This window comes from Delphinapterus leucas, unplaced genomic scaffold (genome assembly GCF_059928025.1).
Source record: "Delphinapterus leucas isolate spDelLeu-1000000601 "Yukka" unplaced genomic scaffold, BTC_Dleu_Yukka2 spDelLeu_asBTCV2_sq25, whole genome shotgun sequence".
NCBI classification, from domain to species: Eukaryota; Metazoa; Chordata; class Mammalia; order Artiodactyla; family Monodontidae; genus Delphinapterus; species Delphinapterus leucas.
Genome location: NW_028322234.1, coordinates 4,762,060 through 4,785,771, shown reverse-complemented (window position 1 = coordinate 4,785,771; position 23,712 = coordinate 4,762,060). Strand labels below are relative to the sequence as shown.

General features: G+C 41.2%; 1 long non-coding RNA gene across 3 annotated transcripts in view; it reads right to left on the bottom strand.

Annotated features, from left to right (window-relative positions):
* LOC111166700 (uncharacterized) overlaps window positions 1-23,023 on the bottom strand; it is a 34,430-nt gene extending 11,407 nt beyond the window's left edge. The window contains exons 1-3 of one of the 3 annotated variants that reach the window (XR_016391459.1): window positions 22,684-23,023; window positions 21,072-21,207; window positions 2,185-2,368 (exon numbers count right to left, since the gene is read on the bottom strand). This is a non-coding gene — a long non-coding RNA (uncharacterized LOC111166700). The remainder of the gene's footprint in view (window positions 1-2,184; window positions 2,369-21,071; window positions 21,208-22,683) is intronic. The other 2 variants (XR_016391461.1, XR_016391460.1) reach the window with 2 other exon arrangements.
* Between the last annotated feature and the right edge of the window lie 689 nt (window positions 23,024-23,712).

The following is a 23,712-nucleotide window of genomic DNA, read 5'->3' as shown; positions in this document are numbered from 1 at the left end:
CCTCAGAGCTATCAGAGAGGCTGTTTCCTGGCTATTAGTCCTCAGTAAGACCACCAAATAAAACATAATTCTTCACTTTTAGGTTGTGCAATGTTGGTTCAGTCAACAAGGGAAACATCCCAAATTCTATGTGTGGCATTTCCAGGGACAAGAATGTTGTCCTCTGAGTTATAAACAGCATCTGAGTAAATAACAAGCAAATGCAGTGTCCTTCAACTACAATGATGATTAGAAAACAGAAAGCAAAAGTGGACTCTAGAGCTCATTTCTACCAGAGAAATACCACGAGAATGCATCCCTGGCATGGGGAGAGGTACAGACAGCAAGGGGACTGAGTGGGCCTTATTTAGATTCCAAATCCAAAAACTAGCACTAAAAAGATATATTTACATCCATCATGGAGATTTAATTATGCACCAGGCATTAAGCACTACCAAGGATTACTGTTAATATTGTTGGATGTGACAAGGCCCTGAAATTCTGTAAGAAAATGCCCATGTTTTTTAGAAACTCCTTCCTGAGTTATGTAGGTGTGGAATGGCAAGTTGTCTAGGATTTTCTTTGGGATTGAGTTCAGCAAAGAAATGGACAGAGATGAAGCAAATGTGGTAGTTATGCAACTGCGTGGTGGATGTAAGGAGAGGTCCATATATTCTTTCTACTTTAATGTTTGTTTGAAATGTTTCTAAATACAAATGCTTTTGACAAGCAAATGTAGTTTTTAGGAAGGCAGGCCTAGGGCAAATACAGAAGTGACTTTTATTTCAAGTGGTAATAGGTTGTTATTTTTCTGCCTCCAGTGCTTCCAGCTGCTCGAAGGATGCACTTAACCCTCTTCAGGAGGTGTGGTCCGCATTCCCTCCTCCCCCCAGTCTTATATTTATCCCTCAGTCCCCAGGGGTCCTGCACCTAGTAGAGCAGGCTCTGGGCCTGGCCTCAGCACAAGGTTGAGAAGTGTAGTGGCCTGGTTTCCTCTCAGATGACCCATCATCTTGTCCATAACCACAGCAGAACCTGTTGGTGAGTGACAGTGGTGTAGTAGGATCAGGTCTGCACGTCACCCACATTCCACAGCATCCCCGCTGCCAGTCAAGAACGACTTCTGAACTAGAGGATGGTAAACCCAACCTTGTGTTTGTGTATGTAACATTGTGCCACTTATATTACCAGAAAGTAGGTTCTTGTCTCATTGAAGAAAGAATTCAGAGACAGGACATGGAGGCCAAGAAAGCAAAGTGAGGATGTATTAAGCGATAATACACTCTCAGAAAGGAGAGCAAGCAGGCTCATGTGAGTAGCTGCCCTGAGTTCCTTTGGCAAACTGGTTAAAAACATTTGGGTGGAATATTCACTGGGGAGGGAGGGGGGTATTTCCTGATTATCCCAGCTACACCTTCCTGAGGGGAGGAGGGATTTTTGTTCTTATCTGGTCTTGATTAGAAGAGTCACGGCCTTGGTGCATGATGGGAACTTCTTATCTGCAAGGTTAATTTTATTGTAATGAGCAAAAAGTTACATTCCAACACCAGGGATTCTCACCTTTTGCCACCATTCTTTGTCTGCCTCTAGGACCCCTGTCACGACAGATATATGGTTTCCTGTCAGTCCAGAGGTTTCTGCTTTTCTTTGTCTGCCCAAAAACCCCCATCATTCACAAGATGGATGGTTTCCTGCCACTCCGTCCATGACCCCCCTTTTCTCTGCTCATATCTAGCTCTCTGTCTGCTCTAACTCTTAGAAAGCACTTGCTTACACACTTGCTGCAATCCCTACACCAGCTGCTACCCCTGTTGCATCTACAGCTCAAAGCAGAAACCAGCAGGCTGCAGACTCTTAACACAAGCAAGGAGGATGCTGCCTTTCCTGCTTTGCCTCGTTTACACCACCACCTGGAAGACATGACAGAGGGTCCAGGAAGTCCCAGTGGAAATAAGGGGTCTTGTATGGACCAGAGTACTGCCTCCCCTACTCCATTCTGGGCTCCAGGTTCCTGGGATCCGGGACCTTGGGACCTAGCACCTTACTCCCAAGGACTTGGGAGGAAATTCACTCCTGAGCAAAGCTGGTAGGAACAGAAAAACCTCTATATGGCTGAAGAATTAGCAGAGCCAGAGAAACTGCTTAGACTCCTCAGTTTGCTAGCAAGCAAAAAATGAGGTGATGCTGAGCTGGGCAGGTACTCACCCATGGAAGAACTTGCAGAAGTCTGACATTCCTGAGGGGAGAATCCAGTACAACACTGGAAGGAAAAGTAAAAGAAAAATACAAGTCTGGTTGCAGCAGAGATGGTAAGAGAAAGTTTTCCTGTGCTGGCCTCCCCCAAGAAAACACTGAATGGGAATGATTTATCTGGTGGAGGTGACCGCTCCTGTAGGGGAAAAGAAAAGCAGTGAGTGAGTACCCAGCTACTTCATCTGATCAGTCAGGGTCGGAGAAATCCATCTCTTTGCACCAGCACCTCTAGTACTAAAAGGTGGGGATAAGAATTTAAGGTATATTAAAGGGATTGTGCTGAGCAGGAAGTCATCCCATGAGCCTCTGGGAGTACCATCCCCAGGGATCTCCCTACCAGGTCCACTGGCAACCCAGGTGGGCACGAATGCCAAACCCACATGTCCCACTCTGCTACTGGCTCCTGTGTGCTCCCAAGTGCATCTGGGAGAACAAGTTCTGGTAGACGAGGAGTGGGGTCTGAAGACAGGATATGATGGTTGGCAAGAGGGACATCACAAACTTGTCTATAGTGGAAAACAAAAGAGGGGTTTTAAAAGTCAGCCTGGTGTATTGTAAGGACCAAAGAAAAGATAAAAGCTTAAAATTTTGTCTACAAAGGGAAGCAAGAAGAGAGGAGCAAATAATCCTTCACAAGTACAGAAGAAAAACTGAGATAATAACACCATAGAACATAACACCACATCTGCTGAAGGCAAAGAGTGAAGGTGATGTCTACTACTTCAAATATGAAAGCAGCATTGCATAACTAAAATGAAAATAACCACGCAGGGAAATAATAGCATCAAAAAAGAAACTGATAATTCTCAAGCGTATACTCAAAGGCACAGAATATTGTGATCTAAGTGATAAAGAATTCAAAACAGCAGTTGTGAGAAGCTCAGTGAGTCACATGAAAACTCAGAAAGACAACTCAATGAATTCAGGAATAAAATATATGAACTAATTGGGTTATTTGCCAAAGAGATGGAAATTAAAAAAAAAGAACCAAACAGATAGCCTGCAGCTGAAAAATTCGATGAATGATAAGAAGAATGCAATAGGGAGTATCTGAAGCAGGGCAGACAAGGTGGAAGAAAGAGTAAGTAACTTGGAGGATGGGAATTTTGAAATACACAGTTAGAAGAGAAGAAAGAAATATAATTTTAAAAGATCAAAGAAAGCCCATGTGGAGAGAAGGAATAAGATGGCAGAGTAGAGGCGTCTTGAGCTCACCTCCTCTCATGAGAACACCAAAATCACAAATAACTGCTGAACAACCATTGATGAAAAAGACCGTAACCTACCAAAAATATATTTTACATCCAAAGACATAAAGAGGACACCACAATGAGATGGTAGGAAGGGAGCACTCATGATATAATGAAATCCTATACCCCTGGGTGGGTGACCCACAAACTGGAGAATAATTACATTGCAGAAGTTCTCCCACAAGTGTGAGAGTTCTGAGCCCTATGTCAGGCTCCCAAGCTGGGGGTCTGACATTGTGAAGAGGAGCCACCAGAGCATTTGACTTAAAAGGTCAGCGGGGCTTGATTGCAGCAGCTCCATAGAACTGCGGAAAACAGAGACTGCTCTTGGAGGGTACACACAAGGTCTCATGCATACTGGGACCCAGGGAAAAATCAGTAACTTCACAGGAGCCTGGACCAGACCTACCTGCTATTCTTGCAGGGTTTACTGGGGACGTGGGAGGCGGCTACAGCTCATTCTAAGGACGAGGACACTGGTGGTGGAGGTATCAGGGAGTAGCCATCGGCTTGAGCTCCCCCAAAAGCCAGTAGGCTCCAGTGCCTGGTCACCTCAGGCCAAACAACCAACGGGGCCCACACAGCTCTGCCCATAATATAAACAGATGAAATGCTCCAACCAAAAGACACAGACTGGCTGAATGGATACAAAAACAAAAAACAAACAAAAAGATATATGTTGTCTAAAGAGACCCAATTCAGATCTAGAGAAACATACAGATTGAAAATGAGTGGGTGGAAAATGTTATTCCATGCAAATGGAAATCAAAAGAAAGCTGAAGTAGCAGTACTCACATCAGACAAAATAGATGTTAAAATAAAGACTGTTACAAGAGACAAAGAAGGACACAACAAAATGATCAATCCAGGAGAAGATCTTACAATTGTAATATATATACACCCAACATCGGAGCACCTCAATATATAAGGCAAATACTAACAGACATAAAAGGAGAAACTGAGTAAGACAATAATACTGGGAAACTTTAACACCCAACTTACATCAATGGACAGATCATCCACATGGAAAATCAATAAGGAAACACAGGTCTTAAATGACATATTAAACCAGTTGGACTTTTACTTGATATTTATAGAGCATTCCATCCAAAAACATCGGAATATATATTCTTTTGAAGTACACATGGTACTTTCTCCAGGATAGATCACATGCTGGGCCACAAAGCAAGCCTCAGTAAATTTAAGAAAACTGAAATCCTATCAAGCATCTTTTCCGACCACAAGACTATGAAATTAGAAATCTACTGTAAGAAAAAAACTACAAAAACACAATCATATGGAGGCTAAACAATATGCTAATAAACAACCAATGGATAAGTGAAGAAATCAAAGAGGAAATAAAAAAATACCTACAGACAAATGACAATGAAAACACAAAGATCCAAAACCTATGGGACAGAGCAAAAGCAATTCTAAGAGGGTAATATATAGTGATACAATCTTACCTCAGGAAACAAGAGAAGTTTCAAACAACCTAACCTTACACCTAAAGCAACTAGAGAAAGAAGAACAAACAAAACCCAAAGTTAGTAAAAGGAAACCAATCATAAAGATCACAACAGAAATAAATGAAATAGACTAACAATAAAATTAGAAATGAAAAAGGAGAAGTTACAACAAACACCACAGAAATACAAAGGATCAGAAGAGACAACTACAGCAAGTATATGCCAATAAAATGGACAACCTAGAAGAAATCAAGTTCTTAGAAAGGTACAGCCTTCTAAGACTGAACCAGGAAGAAATACAAAATGTGAACAGACCAATCAAAAGTACTAAAATAGAAACTGTGTTTAGAAAATATCCAACAAAGAAAAGTCCAGGACCAGATGGCTTCACAGATGAATTCCATCAAACATTTAGAGAAGAGTTAAAACTTATCCTTCTGAAAATTTCCAAAAAATTGCAGAGGAAGGAGCACTCCTAAGCTTATTCTACAAGGCCATAATCACCCTGATACCAAAACCAGTCAAAGATATCACAAAAAAAGAAAAGTACAGGCCAATACCCCTGATAAACGTAGATGCAAAAATCCTCAACAAAATGCTAGCAAACTGAATCCAACAACACATTAAAAGCATCATGCACCATGATCAAGTGGAATTTTATCCCAGGGAGGCAAAGATTCTTCAATATAGGCAAATCAATGAATGTGATACATCACATTAACAAATTGCAATATAAAAACCATATGATCATCTCAGTAGATGCAGCCAGCACCCATTTGTGATAAAAACTCTCCAGTAAGTGAACATAGAGGGAACTTACCTCGATGTAATAAAGGCCATATATGACAAACTCACAGCAAACATTCACAATGGTGAAGAAGTGAAAGCATTTCCTCTAAGAGCAGGAACGAGACAATGATGTCCATTCTTGCCACTCTTTTTTTTTGCGGTACGCGGGCCTCTCACTGTTGTGGCCTCTCCCGTTGCGGAGCACAGGCTCCGGACGCGCAGGCTCAGCGGCCATGGCTCACGGGCCCAGCCACTCCGCGGCATGTGGGATCTTCCCGGACCGGGGCACGAGCCCGTGTCCCCAGCATCAGCAGGCGGACTCTCAACCACTGCACCACCAGGGAAGCCCATTCTTGCCACTGTTATTCAACATAGTTTGGAAGTTCTAGCCACAGTAATCAGGAAAGAAAAGGAAATAAAAGAATATGAATTGGAAAAGAAGAAGTAAAACTGTCACTGTTTGCAGGTGACATGACAGGATACATAGAAAATCCTAAAGATGCTACCAGAAAACTGCTAGAGCTCATCAATGAATTTGGTAAAGTTGCAGAATACAAAATTAATACACAGAAATCTCTTGCATTCCTATACAGTAAAAATGAAAGATCAGAAAGAGAAACTAAGGAAACAATCCCATTTACCATCACATCAAAAAGAAAAAAAATACCTAGGAGTAAACCTACTTAAGGAGGCAAAAGACCTATACTCAGAAAACTACAAAATGCTGATGAAAGAAATCAAAGTTGACACAAACAGATTGAGAGATATACCATGTTCCTGGATTGGAAGAATCAATATTGTTAAAATGATTATACTACCCAAAGCAATCTATGGATTCAATGCAATCCCTATCAAATTACCAAGGGAATTTTTTACAGAACTAGAACAAAAATCTTAAAATTTGTATGGAGACATTAAAGACCCCAAATATCAAAGCAATCTTGAGAAAGAAGAATGGAGCTGGAAGAATCAGGCTCCCTGACTTCAGACAATACAACAAAGCTACAGTAATCAAAACAGTATGGTACTGGAACAAAAACATTAATATAGATCAATGAAACATGATAGAAAGTCCAGAGATAAACCCACGCACCTATGGTCAACTAATCTATGACAAAGGAAGCAAGAATATACAATGGAGAAAAGACAGTCTCTTCAATAAGTGGTACTGGGAAAACTGGACAGCTACATGTAAATGAATGCAATTAGAATATTCTCTATCACCATACCCAAAAATAAACTCAAATGGATTAAAGACATAAATGTAAGACCAGATACTATAAACACTTATAGTGTAGAAGAATATATAGGCAGGACACTCTTTGACATAAATTGCAGCACGATCTTATTTGACCCCCTTCTAGAGTAATGAAAATAAAATCAAAAATAAAAAATTCAACCTAATGAAACTTAAGAGCTTTGGCACAGCAAAGGAAACCACAACCAAAACAAAAAGACAACCCACAAAAAGGGGGAAAATATTTGCAAATGAAGTGACCCACAAGGGATTAATCTCCAAAATATACAAACAGGTCATGCAGCTCAATATAAAAAACAAACAAACAACAAACAACACAATCAAGAAATGGTCTGAGATCTACATAGACATTTCTTCAAAGAAGACATACAGATGGGTAAAAGCTCATGAAAAGATGCTCAGCGTCACTAGTCATTAGAGAAATGCAAATCCAGACTACAATGAGGTAACACCTCACACTAGTCAGAATGGCCATCATAAAAAAATCTACAAACATTAAATGCTGGAGTGGGTGTGAAGAAAAGGGAACCCTCCTACACTGTTGGTGGGAATGTAAGTCGGTACACCGATTATGGAGAACGGTATGGAGGTTCCTTAAAAAACTAAAAATAGAAGTACCATATGATCCAGCAATCTGACCCCTGGGCATATATCTGCAGAAAACCACAATTCAAAAAGATATATACACCCCAATATTCATTGCAGCACTATTTACAATAGTTAAGACATGGAAGCAATCTAAATGTCCATCAACATAGGAATGGATAAAGAATATACGCATGTATACAATGGAATATTAGTCATCCAGAAAAAAAGAAATAATGCCATTTGCAGCAACACGGATGGACCTAGAGATCTTCATGCTAAGTGATGTAAGTCCGAGACAGACAAATATCATGATATCACTTTGCTGTATACCTGAAACTAGCACAACATTGTAAATCAACTATACTTCAATAAAAATTTTTAAAAATTAAAAAAAATAATATGTGAGAAAATGTATTACATATTTTGACATTACCATACATAGAAAAAAATGTGATACATATATACGACGGAATATGACTCAGCTATTAAAAAGAATGAGGTAAATATCATTTGCAGCAATATGGATGGACCTAGAGATTATCATATTAAGTGAAGTAAATCAGACAAAGAGAAATATTATATGATATCACTTCTATGTGGAATCTAAAAAAATGATACAAATTGACTTATTTACAAAGCAGAAACAGACTCCGTCTTAGAAAACAAACTTATGGTTACCAAAGGTGAAAGATGGGGGAGGGATGGACAAATGAGGAGTTTGGGATTAACATATACACATTACTATGTATAAAATAGATAATCAACAAAGACCTACTGTATAGCAGAGGGAACTCAATAGTCTGTAATAACCTAAATAGGAAAAGAATCTGAAAAAGAATAGATATACGTATATGTATAACTGATTCACTTTCCTGTATAGTAGAAATTAACACACCATTGTAAATCAACTCTACTCCAGTAAAAATTAGAAAGGTCTTCTTTAATGCATCCAAGCCACAGGAGACAAGCCAGCTTGAGCCAGGAGCAGCTGAGAAGGGTCAAGTTGAAAAACACTGACTTGAGGATGAGTGCAAATGAGAAACACAGACTTTGGCCACTGAAAATGGTCATGAGGGATGCATGGGGATCAGAACCAGAAATGGGTGACTGGAAGGAAAGTAAACTTTGGGAACTTCCTTGCCTTCCTGCTTCTTGCCACCTGTCTCTCTTGCCATGCCTACACCTTCTTACCAACTTTTCCTCATCACTTGCTTTCCTGACAGTCTCAGCTATCCAAAATCAAATAGCCCTATGACATTTATCACACAAATAGAAAAAAAATGCTAAATATGTATGGAACCACAAAAGACCCCAAATAACCAAAGCAATCATGAAAAAGAAGAATCAAAACAGAGGCACCACACTTCCTGATTTCAAAGCTGTAGTAATTCAAGGAGATCAAGATGGCAGAATAGGAGGACCTGGGGTTCACCTCTCCCCCAAAATACATCAAGAATACCACTACAAGTGGAAAAATTTGCACAGAGCACCTGCTGAACACTAGCAGAGGGCCTTGGAGACCTAAAAGGACAGGAAAAGATCCCAGCATAACTGGGTAGGACGAAGGAGAGAAAGGGAAGAAAAAGAAAAGAGGAAACAGGATGGGACCCACACCCTTGGTGGGAAGCTGAAGGAAAGGAGGGGTTACCACACCCAGAGAGACACCCTCACCAGTGGCGAGATACGCTGAAATAGAGAGGGGGCTTTGGGGACTAGTGTAAGAAAGTACAGAGGCCAGTCTGTGGCAGGCAGGACAGAGTGAGACTTGCACAGGCAGTCTGTGCCACAGCCCTAGGTGCCCCAGCCTGAGATGGCTGTCCGCCAATGCTGGCAGGGGCTGGGCGCTGAAGTGTGGGATTAGGAGAGTGGACCAGAGAGAGGACTGATATTGGCAGCACGGAGAGAGCCTGAGGTGTCAGGAGTGAGGAATTCCACAGCTGGGAATGCTCCTGGAGGAAGTGATGTCTGCCTTGGGAGTAAGGGACCATTGTTGAATGCTGCACAAGGGATGCAGCCACCACTGCAGACTCTCTCCCCACATGCCAGCCCGCCTCTGCAGGCACTGGGAGAGATTCCCACCAGAGCGAACACGCCTCAGTCTGTCTCAGCCTCCAACCAGCCCCTGCCTCCTCAGGCACTAGAGGGGGAATCCCATTGGAGTGAGCGTGTGCACCCCAGTCGTGGCTGCCTTATCCCTCTCCCACCTGAGAAAGTATGCATGTCCCTGTCTGTAGCAGCCTCTTGACCCTCACACGTAAGCAAGCAAATGTGCCCCAGTCATCTGCTGCCTTTGACCCCTTCTCGCCTGGGCAGGGAAGAGAGGCCTGAGGGTGACCCACATGCAGAGGTGGGGCCAAAACCAAAGGTGAGCCCCAAGCTCAGCAGCCGTGCAACTAAGGAAGAGGAACTAAAATCTCTTGGCACCACTGTACAAGCCATGGATTAAACCCAAATGATTGGCCTGGTAAACCCAGCGTCTGCTGAATATATGAATGGACAATGAGTGTTCTCACAACTGAGACTGGTCTAGCTTTAGCAGCTGTGGATTTTGGTGGCACACACATGCTGGAGTTGGGCCAGGTCAGAGTCTGAGCTGCCCCCAAAGTACCCACAGTGGGTCTAGACACATACGTAGAGGTCTTGGTGGGTGTCGTGGGGAGGCGGGGGGTTGGCTGTGGCTCCTGTGAGGTCAAGGACACTGATAGCAGAGGTCCCAGGGAATTTTTTTTCTTATTTTAAAAATTTTTACTTTTTGGTTTTGTTTTGTTTTGCTGTGGTTGTTTTATTTGTTTTATATTTATTTTAATATATTTTTTATTTTTATTTGTTGTCTTGTTGCTTTGTTTTTTGGGTTTTAAAATTTTTTGTATTTGTTTTGTTTTCAACTTTTTTGTCGTTTTTGTGTGTTTTTTTTGTTTGCCTTAAAAATTTTTTGTTTTTTATTTTTGTTTTTTTAATTTTTGTTTTTACTGTTTGTTTTGGTCTTTGTGTTTAGTTGTTTACTTGATTTTTGTTTTCTTTTTTGTGTGGTATGTTTGATTGTTGTTTCTGCTTGGTTGTGTTTTTAGTATTTGTCTTGGGTTTTTTCTGTTTGTTTTCTTTTCTTTTTTGTTGTTTTTCTGTTTTTGTTTGTTTAGTTTGTTTTTATTATTTGCCTTGTGTTTTGTTTGTCTCTTTGTTTGTTATTTTATTTATTTATTTTTTTGCCATACCACACAGCTTGGAGGGTCTTGGTTCCCTGGCCAGGGGTCAAGCCTGAACCCCCATGGTGGGAGTGCTGAGTCCAGGCTGCTGGACCACCAGAGAATTCCTGGCCACAGGTAATATCAATTGGTGTGAGCTTTCCCAGAGGTCCTATCTCAGCACCAAGACCCAGCTCCTCACAACAGCCTGCAAGATCCAGTGTTGGATGTCTCAGGCCAAACAACCAGCAAGACAGGAACACAGCCCCACCCATTAGCAGACAGGCTGCCTAAAGTTGTACTAAGCTCACAGGCACCCAAAACACACCCTCTGTTGTGGCACTGGCCCCCAGAAAGAGAAGAACCAGCTCTACCCACCAGAACATAGGCACCAGTCCCTCCAACAAGGAAGCTTACACAAACCCCTTGACCAACCTCACCCACCAGGGGGCAGACACCAGAAGCAAGAGGAACTACAACCCTGCAACCTGTAGAAAGGAGACCACAAACAGAGTAAGTTAAACAAAATGGGATAACAGAAAAATATTTTGCAGATGAAGGAGCAAGGTAAAAACCCACAAGACAAAAAATGAAGAGGAAATAGGTAATCTAATGGAAAAAGAATTCAGAGTAATGATAGTAAATATGATCCAAGATCTTAGAAATTGAATGGAGGCACGGATGAAGAAGATACAAGAAATGTTTAACAAGGACATAGAAGAACTAAAGATGAAAAAAAAAATGAACAATACAGTAACTGAAAAGAAAAATACACTAGAAGGAATCAATAGCAGAATAACTGAAGCAGAATGGATAAGTGAGCTGGAAGATAGAATGGTGGAAATAAATAATGTGGGACAGAATAAATAAAAAGAATGAAAAGAAATGAGGACAGTCTCAGAGACCTCTGGGACAGCATTAAACGTAGCAACATTAGAATTATAGGGGCCCCAGAAGAAGAAGAGAAAGAGAAAGTGTCTGAGAAAATATTTGAAGAGATTATAGTTGAAAACTTCCCTAAAGTGGGAAAGGAAATAGTCAGCCAGGTACAGGAAGAACAGAGAGTCTCATACAAGTAAACCCAAGGAGAAACACATTGAGACACATATTACTCAAACTAACAAAATTAAATACAAAGAAAAAATATTAAAAGCAGCAAGGGAAAAGCAACAAGTAACATACAAGGGAATCCCCATAAGGTTATCAGTTGATTTTTCAGCAGAAACTCTGCAGGCCAGAAGGGAGTGGCATGATATATTCAAAGTGATGAACAGGAAAAACTTACAACCAAGATTACTATAACCAGCAAGGATCTCATTCAGATTCAACAGAGAAATCAAAAGCTTTACAGACAAGCAAAAGCTAAGAGAATTCAGCAGCACCAGACCAGCTCTACAACAAATGCTAAAGGAACTTCTCCAGGATAGATCATAACATGGGACACAAATCAAGCCTTAGTAAATTTAAGAAAATTGAAATCACATCAAGTATCTTTTCTGACCACAACGCTATGAGACTACATACGAATTACAGGAAAAAGTCTGTAAAAAGTACAAACTCATGGAAGCTAAACAATACACTACTAAATACCCAAAAGATCACTGAAGAAATCAAAGAGGAAATCAAAAAATACCTAGAAACAAAATACAATGAAAACACGATGACCCAAAACCTATGGGATGCAGCAAAAGCAGCTTTAAGGGGAACTTTATAGCAATACAATCCTACCTCAAGAAACATCTCAAATAAACAACTGAACCTTACACCGAAAACAATTATAGAAAGAAGAAAAAAAACCCCCAAAGTTAGCAGAAGGAAAGAAATCATAAAGATCAGATCAGAAATAAATGAAAAAGAAATGATGGAAACAATAACAAAGATCAATAAAACTAAAAGCTGGTTCTTTGAGAAGATAAATAAAATTGATAAACCATTAGCCAGACTCATCAAGAAAAAAAGGGAGAAGACTCAGATCAATAGAATTAGAAATGAAAATGGAGAGGTATCAACTGGCACTTGAGAAATACAAAGGATCATGAAGGATTACTACAAACAAATATATGCCAATATAATGGACAACCTGGAAGAAATGGAAATTCTTAGAAAAGCACAACCTTCCAAGATTGAACCATGAAGAAATAGAAAATATAAACAGACAAATTACAAGCACTGAAATTGAGACTGTGATTAAAAATCTTCTAACAAACAAAAGCCCAGGAACAGATGACATCACAGGCGAATTCTATCAAACATTTAGAGAAGAGACAACACGTATACTTCTCAAACTCTTCCAAAATATAGCAGAGGGAGGAACACTCCCAAACTCATTCTACGAGGCCACCATCACCCTGATACCAAAACCAGACAAAGATGTCACAAAGAAAGAGAACTACAGGCCAATATCACTGATGAACATAGATGCAAAAATCCTCAACAAAATACTAGCAAACAGAATCCAACAGCACATTAAAAGGATCATACACCATGATCAAGTGGGGTTTATTCCAGGAATGCAAGGATTCCTCAATATACGCAAATCAATCAATGCAATAAAACATATTAACAAATTGAAGCAGAAAAACCATATGATCATCTCAATAGATGCAAAAAAATCTTCTGACAAAATTCAACACCCATTTATTATATAAACCCTCCAGAAAGTAGGCATAGAGGAAACTTACCTCAACATAATAAAGGCCATATATGACAAACCCACAGCCAACATCATTCTCAATGGTGAAAAATGGAAACCATTTCCTCTAAGATCAGGAACAAGACAAGGTTGTCCACTCTCACCACTATTATTCAACATAGTTTTAGAAGTTTTAGCCACAGCAATCAGAGAAGAAAAAGAAATAAAAGGAATCCAAATCGGAAAAGAAGAAGTAAAACTGTCATTGTTTGCAGATGGTATGATACTATACATAGAGAATCCTAAAGATGCTACCAGAAAACTACTAGAGCTAATCAATGAGGTAAAGTAGCACGATACAAAATTAATGCACAGATATCTCTTGCATTCCTATACACTAATGATGAAAAATCTGACAAAAGACCTGTATGTATAAAACTATAAGACATTGATGAAAGAAATTAAAGGTGATACAAACAGATGGAGAGATATACCATGTTCTTGGATTGGAAGAATCAACATTGTAAAAATGACTATACTACCCAAAGCAATCTACAGATTCAATGCAATCCCTATCAAACTACCAATGGCATTTTGAACAACTAGAACAAAAAATTTCACAATTTGTATGGAAACACAAAAGACCCTGAATAGCCAAAGCAATCTTGAGAAAGAAAAGCTGAGCTGGAGGAATCAGGCTCCTGGACTTGAGACTATACTCCAAAGCTACAATAATCAAGACAGTATGATACTGGCACAAAAACAGAAATATAGATCAATGGAACAGGATAGAAAGCCCAGAGATAAACCCATGCACATATGGTCACCTTATCTTTGATAAAGGAGGCAAGAATATACAATGGAGAAAAGACAGCCTCTTCAATAAGTGGTTCTGGGAAAACTGGGCAGGTACATGTAAAAGAATGAAATTAGAGCACTCCCTAACACCATACACATAACACCATACACTCCCTAACACCATACCCACCATACACATGGGTACATTTTCGCAAGTGTTTTTCTTACGTTTTATCAGGGACCTGTTTGGGGCCGTACCATCCTCTCAGGGCAGAGCGTGCCTTTTCCCCGCCTGGCTGTGCACGCAGCCTGCATCCGCCTGAGCTTGCTGCGTTTAAAAATGGCCGCCTAGGGCTTCCCTGGTGGTGCATTGTTTGAGAGTCTGCCTGCCGATGCAGGGGACACGGGTTTGTGCCCTGGTCTGGGAAGATCCCATATGCTGCAGAGCGGCTGGGTCCATGAGCCATGGCCGCTGAGTCTGCGGGTTCGGAGCCTGTGCTCCACAACAGGAGAGGCCACAACAGTGAGAGGCCCGCGTACCGCAAAAAAAAAAAAAAAAAAAATCGTTAAAAAAACCGGCCGCCTAGGGAAGAGGACGGAGCCTCCGCGGTGGCCCCTGACGGGGCTTCAGCACTGGGCGCAGCATCTGGCTGAGAGCGAACAGGCTGTCCCCGCCCTCCGTGGGGGTTGTGGTTGAGCTGGGGTGGCACCGGGTCTAGTGGCCCAGGTGGCCTGGTGTCAGGGGAACATGACGGGTGACGAGGCCCCCAGGCCCTGTCGCAGCCCCTGCACAGACCAAATATAGAGTTAAACCTTTTAGAAAAAAAACAAAAAAAACAAAAAAACACCTAACACCATACACAAAATTAACTCAAAATGGATTAAAGACCTAAATGTAAGGCCAGACCCTATAAAACTCTTAGAGGAAAACATGGGCAGAACACTCTATGACATACATCACAGCAAGATCCTTTGTGACCCACCTCCTAGAGAAATGGAAATAAAAACAAAAATAAACCAATGGGACCTAATGAAACTTAAAAGCTTTTGCACAGCTAAGGAAACCATAAACAAGACCAAAAGACAACCCTCAGAATGGGAGAAAATACTTGCAAATGAAGCAACAGACAAAGGATTAATCTCCAAAACTTACAAGCAGCTCATGCAGCTCAATATCAAAAAACAAACAACCCGATCCAAAAATGGGCAGAAGACCTAAATAGACATTTCTCCAAAGAAGATATACAGACTGCCAAGAAACACATGAAAGGATGCTCAACATCACTAATCATTAGAGAAATGCAAATCAAAACTACAATGGGGTATCACCTCACACCAGTCAGAATGGCCATCAACAAAAAATCTACAAACAATAAATGCTGGAGAGGGTGTGGAGAAAAGGGAACCCTCTTACACTGTTGGTGGGAATGTAAACTGATACAGCCACTATGGAGAGCAGTATGGAGGTTCCTTAGAAAACTAAACACAGCAATGACCCAGCAATCCCAGTACTGGGCATATACCCTGAGAAAACCATAATTCAAAAAGAGTCATGAACCAGTGTTCATTGCAGCTCTAATACAAGAGCCAGGACATGGAAGCAACCTAAGTATCCATCGACAGATGAATGGATAAAGAAGATGTGGCATATATATACAATGCGATATTACTCAGCCATTAAAAGAAACGAAATTGAGTTATTTGTAGTGAGGTGGATGGACTTAGAGACTGTCATACAGAGTGAAGTAAGTCAGAAAGAGAAAAACAAATACCGTATGCTAACACATATATACGGAATCTACAAAAAAAAAAAAAGGTTATGAAGAACCTAGGGGCAGGACAGGAATAAAGACGCAGACGTAGAGAATGGACTTGAGGACACAGGGAGGGGGAAGGGTAAGCTGGGACGAAGTGAGAAAGTGTCATGGACATATATACACTACCAAATGTAAAATAGATAGCTAGTGGGAAGCAGCCACATAGCACAGAGGGATCAGATTGGTGCTTTGTGACCACCTAGAGGGGTGGAAAAGGGAGGGTGGGAGGGAGACACAAGAGGGAGGAGATATGGGGATATATATATATATATATATATATATGTATAGCTGATTCACTTTGTTATAAAGCAGAAATGAACACACCATTGTAAAGTAAATATACTCCAATAAAGATGTTAAAAAAAAATGTTTACCAGACTCCTGAGTAATGAGGCAAATGCAAATCTGTGTGCAATGAGATGACATTGTACATCAATTCAACTGGAGTATTAGGTAGAATGCGGATCAATAGGATTTCTGAAATATAGCTACTGGGAATGTAAATTAATACAATCACTTTGGAAAAACAATATGGCTTAACTGTGTAAAAGTGTACATTCATGCACCTTGGAACATTTGCACTCCTACGATAGCTCCTATGAGTCACTATGCAAAAATTTACAGGGGACATGTAAAGAGTGTTCCTAACAGCAGTCTTCATAATTGTGAAAAAGGAGAGGATAGACATTGCAGAGAATGGATAAATAAATTGAGCTCTACAGCACTGAAAGGAATGATCCATTTTTATAAATAAATCTTAGTAACACAGTACTGTTTAAAATAAATAGAATTTAGTAGAATTAGTAAGAAAAAATAGGAGGAAAAAAGTAGAATACTCTTTAAAGAAATATTCAAGAAAATACAACAAAATATTGTTTAGGCATGCATATGTAAGTGATAACACAATGAATGAAAGAAAGGAATCATAAATTAATACTTCATGAAGTTGTTACCCAAGGGCTGGTGACAGACCATGGAATAAATAGGAACACATTAGTAGGTATAAGTCATTGAAGATGTTCTATTTCTGGGCATGGTTGTTCACTGTGTAGGTGATCATTATATTATACATATAACTAAAGTGTTTTCTTTTCTTTTTTTTTTAATCTAAGTATTTTCCAAATGTATATATATTCTTTAGTCAGCAGTCAGTCATACATCTCTCCCTCCTGCCTTAGTTTAGGGACATCAGAGAAATATTTGATCTGACGTGTAGAGACAGTATTATGATGGGAGAAAAATTGAGGAATCCTTAAGGGAGGGGGTGGGCACAAGAGAGACTGGCATTCCAGGTAGAAAGAACTGCAGGGCAAAGACACAAGCTCACAAATGAACTTGACAACTAGCTATGGATGCAGATGAACACTTATAGACACTCAATTAAAGGTCTTAGTAGTAAAATAAAAAATACCACTAAATCTAGGAGGCCCTTGCAGTGATGAGGACATTTGTGGTGGGTGACAAAGCTCCACCCATTCCCGGGTTCCCCAGGGTGGGGCTGTTCCCCATGGTGAGGGTCACTCTGAGTCTAGCATCCCATTTGATAGGCTCTGGGCTGGAGTGGCCACAGTGCCCAGTGTGGGCTGAGGCCTGATGCCCTTGAATGCATAACTCACAGTCAGACATTCTGGTCCTAGGTCCCCTGTGATCACGTGAGCCTTTGTCAGGACAGGAGTCTGAGAACAGACCTGGGATGGTCACTACAGGGTCAGTAAAACTGGGTGAAAGTGGTCAAAAGGTACACACTTCCAGTAATAAAATAAATAAACCATGGCTATGTAATGTGCAGCATGGTGACTATAGCGTAGTGACTATAGCATAGTGACTATACTGTATATGTATTGGAAAGCTGCTAAGAGACTAGATCTTAAAAGTTCTCAACAAAGGAAAAAATTGTAACTGTGTGGTGACAATGCAGTGATCATTTTGCAATATACAAAATATCAAATCATTATGTTGCACATCTGAATATTATGTGTCAATTATAATCTCAATAAAATATAAATTATATAAAGTTAAATAAAAGATCCATCTTGTCGGGCTCACAGGAGGAGGAAGTGAGTTCAGAGGGGAAAAATAAATTTTGATATATTTTAGGGAAGTTGGTGATGGGCATGTGATCATGAGGACATATAGCACAGCCTGCAGGACAGTTCGCCTGGGGGCCCCTTGGGTGATACTGAGCCTTTTCAGGGCTTGTTAGAAATGTGCAGCTGACTGAGGCGAGTGGATCTCTGCAGGGGGAAGCAACCTCTGTAGATTGTGGCCATGAAAGGATGACCATGCCAAAGCACAGCCCAGAGGTTTGCCCGGCGGACTCTGAGAAAGGAAATGCCCACTGGCTAGGTCAGAGTTCAGCTGGGTTGTTCTAGACCCAGTTTCCTCGTGGCTGAGGGAGAATGTAAAGCCAGCATTAGGAGCAGTTGGGAAGGAGTGGACAGTTGCCCAAACTTTCACCTAGAAACAATCATGGAGCAGTCCTGTGAAATTAGGGCTTTCTCCACATGTCACCTTCTGTCTGCTTGTTGTAAAATTTATTAAAAAAATTTTTTTATTGAAGTATAGTTGATTTACAATGTTGTATTCCTTTCAGGTGTATAGTAAAGTGATTTCGTTATACGTATGTATATGAATATATATTCTTTCTTTACTTTCTCTTCCCTTATAGGTTATTACAAGATATTGACTATAATTCTCTGTGCTATACAGTAGGTCCTTGTTTGTTACCTATTTTGTATATAGTAGTGTGTATATTTTAATCCCAAACTCCTAATTTATCCCTCCCACCCTTTCCCTTCTGGTAACCATAAGTTTATTTTTTATGTCTGTGAGTCTATTTCTGTTTTGTAAATAAGTTCATTGGTACCATTTTTTAGATTCCACTTATAAGTGATATCATATGATGTTTTGTCTTTGTCTGGCTTACTTCACTTAGCGTGATAATTTCTAAGTCCATACATGTTGCTGCAAATGGCATTATTTCATTCTTTTTTATGGCTGAGTAATATTCCATTGTGTATATATACCAGTTCTTTATCCACTCATCTGTTGATGGACATCTAGGTTGCTTCCGTGTCTAGGCTATTGTAAATAGTGCTGTTATGAACACTGGGGTGCATGTATCTTTTCAAATTATGTTTATCTCTGAATATATGCCTAGGAGTGGGATTGCAGGATCATATGGTAGCTCTATTTATAGTTTTTTAAGGAACATCCATACTGTTCTCCACAGTGGCTGAACCAAATTTAAAATTTACTTTAAATTGATGTATCCACATGTTAGTTTATGAACAAACTCTTAGATGGTGACCAATCCTACTATTTCAAGAAAAATTTAATGGAGGCTTAGCGCTCAAGTGGTGTCAAAAATGACACCGGTGCTGTGAATGGCTCTGAGCTTACTGAAAAGTCCTGTATCCATGGCTCACATTGAGACTGACTGCAAACCACAGTTATTAACTTGAGACTCTGTGTGGCCTCCATTTAACTGATTAAACAGAGAATAACTGTGTTTAAGGATATTTGTATCCCATCTCACTCTACGGGCTAAAACCTAGCCTTTCCTCCCCTCTACCGTGAAGGCTCTGTGATTTGTGAAAACATAGTATCAGCAACATTGAGATCATATCTTCAGAAGCTATCACTTGCTTACAAAGGGGGTCTCAGTAAGCTCAAAGCGATCACAGGGGGAATGAAAACAGCATGTGGACTGTCAAATTCGCCCTCCCTTTACTTTATTCTAGAAGCAAATCCTCCCTTTATTCTCTAAGCAAAATCATTCTCTATTCTTTCCTTTATTCTCTAATCAAATTCTTATTGAGTGTCTGCTCTGTGCCAGGCACTGTTCCAGTCCTGGAGCTCCAGGAATAGAAATCCTTGATTTCATAGAGCTTATTTTCCAGGGGAGAGACAGAGGAGTGAGAGAACCAAGTGAAATGTGGGCCAAGCTTGATGTGATCATCAGAGAAGATTAGATTGTTCCCCTAAAGACAAGCACACAGATGGGGACAAGGGCATGGAGATGGTGGATTGTGAAGATGGGCCGGGCCTGAGCACTACCTGACCGAGACGAAACCAGCACCCGGCTGTGAAGTCTGCTCCCCTCTGCACTGCCCTCAGAGGGAGGGTAAGGCTTCCCTGGTTCTCCGTCTCCGTGTTTGAGTCCCTCTTTTACAGCAGCTTTGCCTGTATTCTAGGTAATACCATGTCCTTTTTATAATTAATAAATAGTGGGATATACATTTGACTGACTGCTGTGTCAGAAAAAATAAAATAGACATACGAGCATCCACATAGATGCCCCAAATAATATTGAGTTTAGAAAGTCAGAAACTGATCTTGTTAGGGGTTTTGTTACACAGGCATGGTTGATTAAGCCATTGACCGTTGATGACTGAACTCAATCTCCAGCCCTCCTCCCCTCCCTGGAGGTTGTGGGGAAGGAAAGGAAGGAAGGGGCTGAAAGTTCCAACCCTCTAACCCTGGCTTGGTCTTTCTGGCCCCCAGCCCCCATCCTGATGCTCTGTCGTCTCCCCACCCCAGTCATCTCATTAGCTTAAAAAAGAAATTCCTATCACTCTGGAAATTTCAAGTGTTTTAGGAGCTCCTTCCAGGAATTGCAGACCAAGACCAAATAGGTATTTTTATTATAACACAGACTTTAAGCTCAATACCTTTTGTGGACACCTTAAGGGATCCACATATACCTTTACTATATAGTTCTCATGGATACATGTATACATTAATATACACCAATAAACATACTGAAGATGAATTGTGGAGAACTATGTTAAATTGAAAAGACTGTGGTAGTCTGTGATGGGGAGAGTAATGGGCTTAGGAAAAGGAGAGAGAGATTGTCAAGGTGGGATTGAGTCATGAAAACAAGGTAATTTGAAAACGGGCACTCCCGTCATTTCCCTAGAAGAAACTAGCCAATCCAGGGGCTAAGCACAGCCTTCCCAACAGCCCTTTACAAACAATGTCTCCCCTTGGGAACCCTAAAGAGAGGCGAGATGTGCAGCCTTAAGGAAGCGTACTTGTTCCGTATACCCACCGACAACTTCTAGGTTTGCATACACATCGCACACGTCTCTCATCAACTCCACACTCCAGACTGGTCCCGCAGAATCATATCCCTGCCCCTCCCTTGAATGGAAACCAATTGCTCTTATCTAAGTTTCTGGAGGAAGCTGCAAAGAAAAATGCAAGATCTGGTTAGAACCAACTGGGCCCAAGATGGCAAAAGATTTGACTTCCAGTGGACCTTGAGCCTCATTATATGCTCATTGTAATGCATTAGCATGCTAAATGACACATCCACCAGCAACGGGACAGTTGACTATTGCCATAACAACAACCGGAAAAGCCCATACAAGGACTGAAAAGGAGTGTTGCCTCAGTTTCCCATCCAAACCGCATCCTTGTTCTCTGGTAAGTAAAGAATATTCCTCCCTCTCTTTCCAGTTCCCTCCTGTTCACCTCGACCCTCCAAAACATATGGTATCTCCACCCAAATTGGGTTGAGAAGTTGATTTGCAAGCCAAGTTGCTGCTTCTCCCTTCTTTAGCCCTTGAATAAAGCTTGTGCTATTCAAGGGGTCTCACCCAGGCTAGGGTCCAGGCAAGCAATTCAGTAAAAAATTGAACAATGAGAAGCCATTTCATTTCAAATGTGAAAGAAAAATCAGAAGAGTGACCAGTGTAGGGGAGCACATATTGCCACTCCAAAATATTTCTCTGGTGTAAGGATTATTTGGGGTTGGTTATTTCTAAGGAACAGAAGACTCAGAAAGTTGTCCTTTTTATCTCCCCCTTAAATACTTAAAAGCATTTAGATGGCGGGCTTGTTCCGAGAAGGGAGCTGTCACCAGAGGTAACTAAAAAGAATATGAGCTAGGCATGTAGACTGGGAAATTTACCACGGTCTATATGTTCACCTTCCTCTCTGTGTCCCATTGTCTCTACATGGCGGGTCACATACTTGTTTACCAAGCATTTGCTCTTCCCATTACCCTGTGAATTGTCTTCCTCTGCTTTGAAGTCCTAGACCCCGAGCCTCAGCTCTTTAGGTCAGAATGAATACATAAGCCTTGATTACCTGACCCTATGACAGACTCAGTCCCAGCCCTGCTGCACCTTTAAGTTCCTTAACCTGTCCCATGTTGTCCCGCACCACCTATGTGCTGGCAACTCCCAAATTTATATCTCTACCGCAGGCCTCTCCTCTGACCTCAGACCCAAATATCCCATTGTTCATACAACATCTCCCGCTTGTATGTCTAGGGTGACCTTTAGTAACTGAACAAGGCCAAACCTGTCTCAAGCCCCCATCCCTCTCTTCCCTTGTCTTATCCCTTTCAGGTAATATCAATGCCACCCCTCATTTGCACATGGGGCTGTCTGCATAATCTTCTCTCTTACACTTCACATCCCCAGTCCTGCAACCTAATAAATGTATCCAGAATCCAGTCACTTCTCCCATTCTCACCACTATTGCCCTAGCCCTGGGCAGTTCTTAGCCCTCCCTCACTCTCTTAACCACCTGAAAAGGATGACCAGGCCTTCTGCACCAAACCACAGCTCTCCACCAGCCAAGGCTACCTCTCAGGCCTCCAAACACAAAACAAGCATCTCATCACTGCAAGTGCAAAGAGTTTGCTTACTCACCAGTGTCAGAGAGGAAAGACATTTCTGGTGTCAGAGATCAGATTGGAATGTTTCCACTAAAACAGCAGAAAATGTTGAGTCTGGTGAAGTGCTCCCTGCAGCCCCTAGCACAGGACACTCCACAGAACTCTTCTCATCCAGGGAAATGCAGACACAGTAGAGAGCAAGGACTGGCAAACTGTCCTGCCTGGGAAATGAGGCCCAGGGTCCTGCCTGGGAAATGAGGCCCAGGGTGGGAGGCAGCAGGGAGTACAACAGCCTCTGACTTGCACCCCTCTTGCAAGAAGATCTGGTTGAGAGTTCAGAACCCACATTTCCAGGAAATGAGAATGAAACCATAGCAACCATATTTACATTCTTCTCTACAGCACAAGCATTTCCCACAAAAGAAGAATACAAGAGTGTGACTTCCAGAGGCTCAGTGAGTAAGGAGAGGGCAGAGAGGTACTAGGGGTTAGGAAAGGCCGGTCTCCGAGGACCCCTGGGAGGTCACCTAGCCAAGACACCCAGGGGAGCACAGAGGACAGGGAAGGAGGAAGGCTGTGAGCTTTCAAAGCTTCCAGTGAATGAGGGAGAAACATTTCTCTAAATTTTCTTTGTCTTTCTGATCTTTCATTGTTAGGAGACTTATACTTGACTGCCACATTTTCAACCTTGGGCATGGATCACTCTGGTGGGTCACGGGGTCTCATCTGATGAGTGAATCAAACTATCAGAAGGGGCTCTGGGGACACAAGGCAAGACAGCAAGGAGGGGGACACAGAGAGGGAGGAAGGAACCTGGATCCTTAAGTTTATATGGAAGATCAAGGGGAAAAGACCAAAGTTTCTTTAGAAGAAGAAGAAACAGGAGGGTTTCCCATAATGTACATGGCGTATTATCATGTATATTTCATACATTATAAAAATAAACAAAGTATCCTTTAATGCTATAGTTGGGTCCTGGCACAGAGCCCTGTGTTAGACTCTGGCATGAATGAAATTCTGTTGAATGGAAGAAGTACATAGCGTGTTAGTGGGTAGAGAAGGC